An 8095-nucleotide genomic window follows, 5' to 3' on the forward strand; every position below is an offset into this window, starting at 1 on the left:
ATGCGACCTTCCATTTCATGAATATATGCAGGAGAATGACATAATATATTGATCTTCACCTTTCATCTGACAGGATCAGTCACACAACAACTTTCAGTCACAGATCACAACCCAGTTTGCTGAACTGCACCAGATTCTCACTAAGAAAGAGCAGCGTTTACTCGTTCCTTCTCTCCAGAGATGCTGCCTAACCCGCTGATTTACTCCAGCATTTTGTGTCTACCTTTGATTTAAACCAGCATCTGCAGTTCTTTCCCCCACACTTATTCTCTCTCTAGTTGTCCCTTTGACCTCAGAGGGAACCATTCTCTCCCGAGTTATTCTTTAGCTATTAATATACTTGTTGTATCTCTGGGGATTCTCTTGTTTGTCGTGACACGTGACTCTGTTTTGTTCTGCTGATTTTCTTTTAATTTACTCCTGCAAGATTTTATACTGCAAAACAAATTGCTTGATGACAACAACCTGTACCCGACCAGTGCCTCACACCCTTTGTGGTTCCCTCATCCTGATACGTGATCTTATGTTACATTACCATCTGCATCGACCAGACCTGTGACCACAAATTCCACATTCTGATCACTGAATTTCTGACAGGATTTGCTCCAGGCCACTTTGAATTTTACATTTGTGTTTTGGTATCTGCAGAACCGGTGATACATTCTCCATCCACACCCAATCTAATCCATCGTTAATCTTAAATCCCTCCAACCAATCATGATTAACAGCTTATTGTTGGGTAACATATGATAAGCATTTTTCGACACTGGGCCTGTACTCGCTGGAGTTTAGAGAAATGAGCGGGGACATCATTGAAACTGACTGAAGAGTGAAAGGCTTGGATAGAGTGGATGTGGAGAGGATGTTTCCACTAGTTGGAGAGTCTAGGACAAGAGGTCATTGCCTCAGAATTAAAGGACATTCCTCGAAGAAGATAAGGAGGAATTTTAGTCAGAGGGTGGTGAATCTGTGGAATTCTTTGCAACAGATGGCTATGGAGGCCAAGTCAGTGGATATTTTTAAGGCAGATATATTTCGATTCTTGAATACTACGCGTGTCAGAGGTTAAGGGGACACGACAGGAGAATGGGGATAGGAGGAGAGAGAGAGATGGGCCAGCCATGATTGAATAGTGGAGTAGTCTTGATGGGCCGAATGGTATAATACTGTTCCTATCACTTATGACCTCATGACATTATTCAGCAGAAAATTCACAACACGTCCAGACTTTCCTGCACATTGCCTCCTCTGAGTTATAGCATAAATGTCACAAAGATTCATCATACCTCCTGCATTGGTTCCATCAGTGTAATGTCCTCTGTGTGACAACGTGAGCGCGAGTCAGAAAATGGTAATTTTCAACTATGTGAAATAACTTGCGTGAAGTTGCTGTTCCCTCAGTCAATTTCTGCTTTATTTATTTCAGGAGGAAGCTGGTCGCAAGAGGAGGTAGGACATGTTCTTCAGTTAAACTCTGCACGGATCTGTAAAGTCACATAAACATGTCGACGCGCAGGTTATAACCGGTTATTTAATATTTGCAGAATTAGTGATGAATTCCAGACATTGTCACTGAGAGATGGTGCCATACTGGATGAAAGATTCGATCACCCCTACTGGTTGAACGCAGTGTTGAAAGATATCGTTGTTGCCAATCACCAAGGTAAAACATATGGATTCCTTACTTCTTATGTGGGTGACATATTTAAGTTGTAAATAGATGCAAAGATTGACCGTAATGATGAACTGAAGGGGAACTAAAGTTTTATACCAGCACCAATCTCACCTGTTGGGAAGCTTCACAGTCAAGTGGTCAGCTGGAGATGTCAGAACCCTGAACACATCCAACACAGGAGCACAATACAACCAAGACACAGACTGCTAGATGAAATAAAACATCTTAACCCCATCCGCAGAAACATGCCACGATACGAGTTTGAATTCTACCAGGTAGCCAGCAAAGTAAACGTGACTTAATTAAATCAGAGATTTTGAAAACTTGTAGGAATTTGATGACCAAGATTGTCATAAAAACTGCGGGTTCCATCAGAGAAGGATATATGTGTCACTGGTCCTGCTTGTCCTGTCAGTGACTACTGACTTTGGTTAACTCAGGTCTGCCCCCTGCTGGAGTTACGGACTTCATTGTTATGAACTCTCCACTACATTGAGGCATTGTATGAATGAGTCGCGTCAGACAAACTAGTATTGACCTCAGCCAGGGATTTCGTCTCGGATGAAAACACCCAGTTACATGTTCAGTTTATATAAAATGGATTTAACTAAATCTAGTTAACATTTGTCCCAAAATGTTAATCTTCAAGTGGAATTGGTAGTAAAGAAAGCAAAGTCAAGAGGGCTTGTATACAAAACGGGGATGTAATGCTGAGACTCTATGAGGCGCTGGTAAGGCCACATTTGGAATATTGTGTGCAATTGCAGACACCATAACTGAGGAAGGATGTGCTGGCTCTGGAGAAGGGCCTGAGGAGGTTTACAAGAATGATCCCAGGAATGAGTAGGCTAACCTATGATGAGCTTTTGTCGGCACTGGGCCTGTTCTCGCAGGAGTTTAGAAGAATAAGGGGGGGACTGCATTGAAACATACAGCATAGTAAAAGGCTTGGATAGAGTGGATGTGGAGAGGACGTTTCCACTAGTGGGAGAGTTTAGGACTAGAGGTCACAGCCTCAGAATTAAAGAACTTTCTTTTAGGAAGGAGATGAGGATACATTTTTTAGTAAAAATATCCACTGACGTAGGCTCCACAGCCTTCTCTGACAAAGAATTTCACAGATTCACCACCATTTCAGTGGATATTTTTAAGGCAGAGATAGATAGATAGATAGATAGATAGATAGATAGATAGATAGATAGATAGATAGATAGATAGATAGATAGATAGATAGATAGATAGATAGATAGATAGATAGATAGATAGATAGATAGATAGATAGATAGATAGATAGATAGATAGATTTTTGATTAGTACAGGTGTAAGAAGTTTGGAGGAGAAGTTTGGAGAATGGATTTAGGAGGGAGAGGTTGATCAGCCATTATTGAATGGCGGAGTTCTTGATGGGCCGAATGGCCTAATTCTACTCCTATCACATGATATTATGACCTTATAAGTATTGAAATGTGGTATGAATGTGCTGACCAGGATTGTTACCAACATTTATGGGCGATCTTCAGAGGGAGATTTGTGCCATAACTCTGTCTGATTTGTCAGTGACTGAAGTTTCTGGTGATTCAGTGTTGCCGCATGTTGGAATCGTGAGGTTCACTGTTATTAACTGTCTATCATGTTGAGGCATTGCTTGAATTAGACTTGTCAGGGAAACTAGCATTCACCTTAGTCTAGGCTTTTTCTCCAGACATTTGTTTGTCCAGACAAAGATCCTCTTGCTCACATACACCTGGAAATTGAGATGTTGTGACGAATGTCCCCCTGTAACGAAAGTCCACCAACACAAGCAACATCCCGATGAATCTTTGTAGGAAGGAAGTGCAGGTGCTGGTTTTAATCGAAGATAGACACAAAATGCTGGAGTAACTCAGCGTGTCGGGCAGCATCTCTGGGGAGGAGGAATGGGTGACGTTTCGGGTCGAGATCCTACTTCATGAATCAATGAATCAGACTCAGACCCGATGAATCTCCTCTGTTCCCTCTCCAGCACAAACACATCCTTCCTTGAGCATGTCGACCTGCACACAATACACCAAGTGAGGCTGACCAGCCTTGATAGCCTTCCACGTGACCCAGAGCACCAACAATTTCCACGTCAGTACAAATGTACATCACATGCCTACGGCACGGAAAGTGGTTGTTAATATATATCATAACCAGCAACAATCCCAGGACAGATCCCTGCTGAAGACCACTGCGTACAGATAGCCACTACCATTCCACATCTTTCATTCACAAAACTATCCTGATGCCAATACCCTCTGCCTCCTTAAACCAAGTCAATCTTGGATCCAATTATCCAGCTCATATCGGATATCATATGCCTTCTCTTTCACCACTCGCCCACCATGAGGGAACATGTCCAATGCCCCATGAAAGCCCATATATTGGTTTAGCCTGAGTTGAATGAATTCTGGGTTACAGGTCCAGGATCATTTCCACCGATGAATCTCCTCTCCTTCAGCGACCCTACAATCGCGAGCCTCCACACATTCTGTGTTGCACAAGGGACATTCAATCCCGACATTTTTCAGTGGTGGAAGCCGCCCCTCCTTCAGTCTCGCCCTCTGCTGCAGAGAACATGAGCAGAAGCATCACAACTGGCATCTGAAATCGCCTCTATTCTGTGTGATGATGACGACTCTGCCCCAGGCCTCAACTCCTCCTGTGTGCCAGTTCCACACTGGCCCCAATTCTCCAATATTACATCCGATATCCTGCCTGCCTTTATAAATACTTCCTGTTACACTTATTTCAATCCGCTACTTGATAATCTGATTCCCTCTCCACCACCTAACAGCGAGATCTCACAAAACCCTGCCCAACCGCTCCAAATGCCCACCCGCAATCTCTCCATCGTCCTCTCTCTCTCTCTCTCTCTATGTACACACACAATCCCAACTCTGCTGTCCGACCCGCTCCTGCAATCCACGAGCACCCCCCCCCCCCCCCCCCTCCTTTCCTCTGAGTAAAACGCGGAGAAACGTTTGTGCTGTTGTGTTGTCCATCTCACGTAATTGGGTGATACCCCGGGCAAGGTTTCCGTTGTCCGCCCGCCTGTGCCCGAGTCTCCCCCCCGACCCCCGGGGGCTCTCTGATTCTCTGCTTCTCCCCCCAGTCTCCGTCACCCTGGATGTGGAAACAGCACATGCGCGGCTCGAGGTGTCTGAGGATCGGAAGAGGGTGAGACGGACCGAGACCCGGAGGAGTCTCCCTGACACCGGGAAGAGGTTTACAATGTATGCGTGTGTGCTGGGATCGGATGGATTCACATCGGGGAGACATTACTGGGAGGTGGAGGTGGCGGGGAGTCGGTACTGGAGTCTGGGAGTCGCCGCTGAGTCTGTGGAGAGGAAGGGAAAGGAACAGCAGTTCACGGAGACTGGAGTCTGGAGCATCGGGCGGCAGGTTGACGTGTTTAATGCACTCACCTCCCCTCAATTCCCTCTCGCCGCCCGTCCCATCCCCGGCAGGGTGGGAGTTTATCTCAGTTACGAGTCCGGGACAGTTTCATTTTACGACGCGGACACCAAGTCCCATCTCCACACCTTCACTGGGAATAAATTCACGGAGAAACTTTATCCTTTCTTTGGGCCTTGGGATGAAGACCAGTGGCTGAGAATCAGCTCCGGTTCCGCTCCGGGTGTTTAAAGGGTCGGGTCCCGGGACCGGCGTCAGGAGCGGGGCTCAGGGGCTGTGGGGCAGAAACCCGGTGGACAACAGGTCGGCGCTGAACGAAGGGCTCCCATTTAATCCCCAAATTCCGCGTCGCGAAACAAACCCCAGTGAGCGCGGAAATAAAACCAGGGGGAATGTAAATGTGGGAAGAGTGAAATAAACAGCAACTGAAATCAGAGTTGTCTGTCTATCGATCCGTTCATTTTAACGCGTTAACCGGGTCCGACAACGGAACAGAAATTACTTTTGTGAAAATATAAAAAGCCGTCTGGCAAATGAAAAAACCCCCGGTAAAAGTGACAATGTGGTGGTGCAGAAAAAGAGGGGCGGATGATTTGGAAATTACTAAAGGAGGGGTAAGCTGAATGCAGAGAACGCGAGGCAGGAGGTTCGTTAATATTGAATTTATCGTTGAGTCTTGAAGCCGTGGGGAGCCGTGTGAAGATGTAACACATTTCTATGTTCACGAACTTCACTGACCAGCAGCGCAACACACGATATTGATCGAGTACTAAAGGAACTAAAGCAACCCTGAAACTGACTGACGGTAGACACAAAATGCTGGAGTAACTCTTAGAAGGGTCTCGACCCGAAACGTCACCCATTCCTTCTCTCCAGAGATGCTGCCTGACCCGCTGAGTTACTCCAGCGTTTTGTGTCTATCTTTGGTTTAAATCAGCATCTGCACTCCCTTCCTACACATCTTCATTGTTCATTCACATAAAGCCCAGCGGTATGAATATTGATTTCTGTAATTACAAGTAACCCTTGCATTCCCTCTCTCTCCATTCCTCCTCCACCATAGACGTGTTGCTAGTTTCGCTGTTTGTATCCCTTCATTATCACCTCTTTCACGGCCAATTATGGACCATTGTGGGCTCCACCTTTCTTGACTCATCGGTGCCGGCTGTGATTTGTTCTGTACGTCTAGTTTCCCTCAACCGACTCTCATTCTGAAGAAATCCCAGTCTAATTCCACTTGTGGGCCCAGTCCAGAACAAGGGAGACCTGATCATATGTTGGAGCCTTCCACGCTGTAACTATATACTTAAGTACTCTGGTCCTGAAGTACAGGACCAGAGTACTTAACTACATAGTTACAGCGTGTTACCTAGTACTAAATATCACTGATTACAGGGGTGAAGCCAGCGAGCTTTGTCAAACAAAGGATGTGGAAATCAGAACCGCTTTCACTGGAAGGTGAAACCCTTTCCACCCTGTGTGTGAGGTGTACATTCCAGGTCTGGTTTTCTGCTGGAAAATTGCTGTAAAACGCAATGTTCTCCCCCCCGTGTAATAGAAATACAGAGCGGAAACAGGCCATTCGTCCCGCCGCACATTAACACTATCCTACACACAACACACGAGGGACAATTTTTTACATCAAACGTGTACGTCTTTGGAGTGTGGGAGGAGACCGAAGATCTCGGAGAAAACCCACGCAGGTCACGGGGAGAACATACAAACTCCGTAGTCGGGATCGAACCCGGGTCTCCGGTACAGCATTTACTGTACGGCAGCAAAGCTACCGCTGCGCTACCGTGACAGTCAGCTGCTCTCGTTATTCGTGTTTCTATCATAATCCGTTACATGAGTGGCACGGGTGGGGGACATTTTCGTGGAATGTAAAACATGTATAAACTGTATTGAAAAATGTGTATAGCCTCCGAAAATGTCGGATGAATTTATCGCACGGTTCACACGTTGTATATATTTATTACTTGGACAGGGGCCACATGAGTGGCACGGGTGGGGGACCGTTTTGGTGGAATTTGAGGAAAATTTGAAAAAATTGTATTCAGCGATTTGTATAGTGACCGAAAATGTCGGATGAAGCTTTCGCACGGTTCATGAATTGTTTATATTTATCAATTGAATAAAGTCTATTTTGAATTTTTTTTTTTTAAGTTCTCCCAGGACGAGGCTATCCCATTGCACTTCGGGTGTGCTGATGCCTGCGATGTCCCCAAATGCGGGATACTCGACTGCAAAATGTTGTGGTAGCGGGGGACTGCGTTCGCGTTCTCCCCTGATTTCCAAATAAAAAATATAATTAATACATGCGAACAATACATATGCTGGACGATCAATGAGTTTTGAGGTGGAGTTGCTCCCTTACAGACTCGTATTCCATTCCGACTACGTTGAGAATTATGTGAATTGTTCTCTTCAACTCCTACATGTGTGCATTAGAGATCATGTTGACTGGTTGCATCATGGGCTGGTTCGGCAACTTGAAATGCCCAGGAGCGAAGAAGACTACTCAATGTTGTGAACACTGCCCAGTCCATCGCGGGTTCTGACCTCCCCACCATCGAAGGGATTTTCCGTGTTCGCTCCCTCAAAAAGGCAGCCAGCATCATCAAAGATCCACACCACCCTGGTCACCCTCTCGTTTCACCCCTGCCATCGGGAAGAAGGTACAGAAGCCTGAAAACGGTAACGTCCAGGTTCAGGAACATCTTCTTTTATAGCCAAATGGCTGTTTAACAGCCATTATGCTATTAAACACTACAACCTCAAATGGGTATAAAGAGACTATTATGGTTATTATTGCACTATTATTGCTTATTTGTTTTTCTGTGTACCTGTGTGTGTGCCCACACTGAACTTTTCCCCCATTTATTATGTTGTTTAGAGTGTACTGTGTTTACTTATTCTGTTGTGCTGCTGCAAGTAAGAATTTCATTGTTCTACCTGGGACATATGACAATAAAACTCTCTTGA

The 8095-nt window shown here is 45.4% G+C and overlaps 1 non-coding gene across 1 annotated transcript; it reads left to right on the forward strand.

The window, feature by feature from the left end:
- The first annotated feature begins 7229 nt into the window (after positions 1-7229).
- Positions 7230-7400, forward strand: LOC116990252. The gene has a single exon (XR_004416496.1). It is a non-coding gene; the product is annotated as a U1 spliceosomal RNA (small nuclear RNA).
- The last annotated feature ends 695 nt before the right edge of the window (positions 7401-8095 follow it).

This window comes from Amblyraja radiata, chromosome 30, assembly GCF_010909765.2.
Source record: "Amblyraja radiata isolate CabotCenter1 chromosome 30, sAmbRad1.1.pri, whole genome shotgun sequence".
NCBI lineage: Eukaryota > Metazoa > Chordata > Chondrichthyes > Rajiformes > Rajidae > Amblyraja > Amblyraja radiata.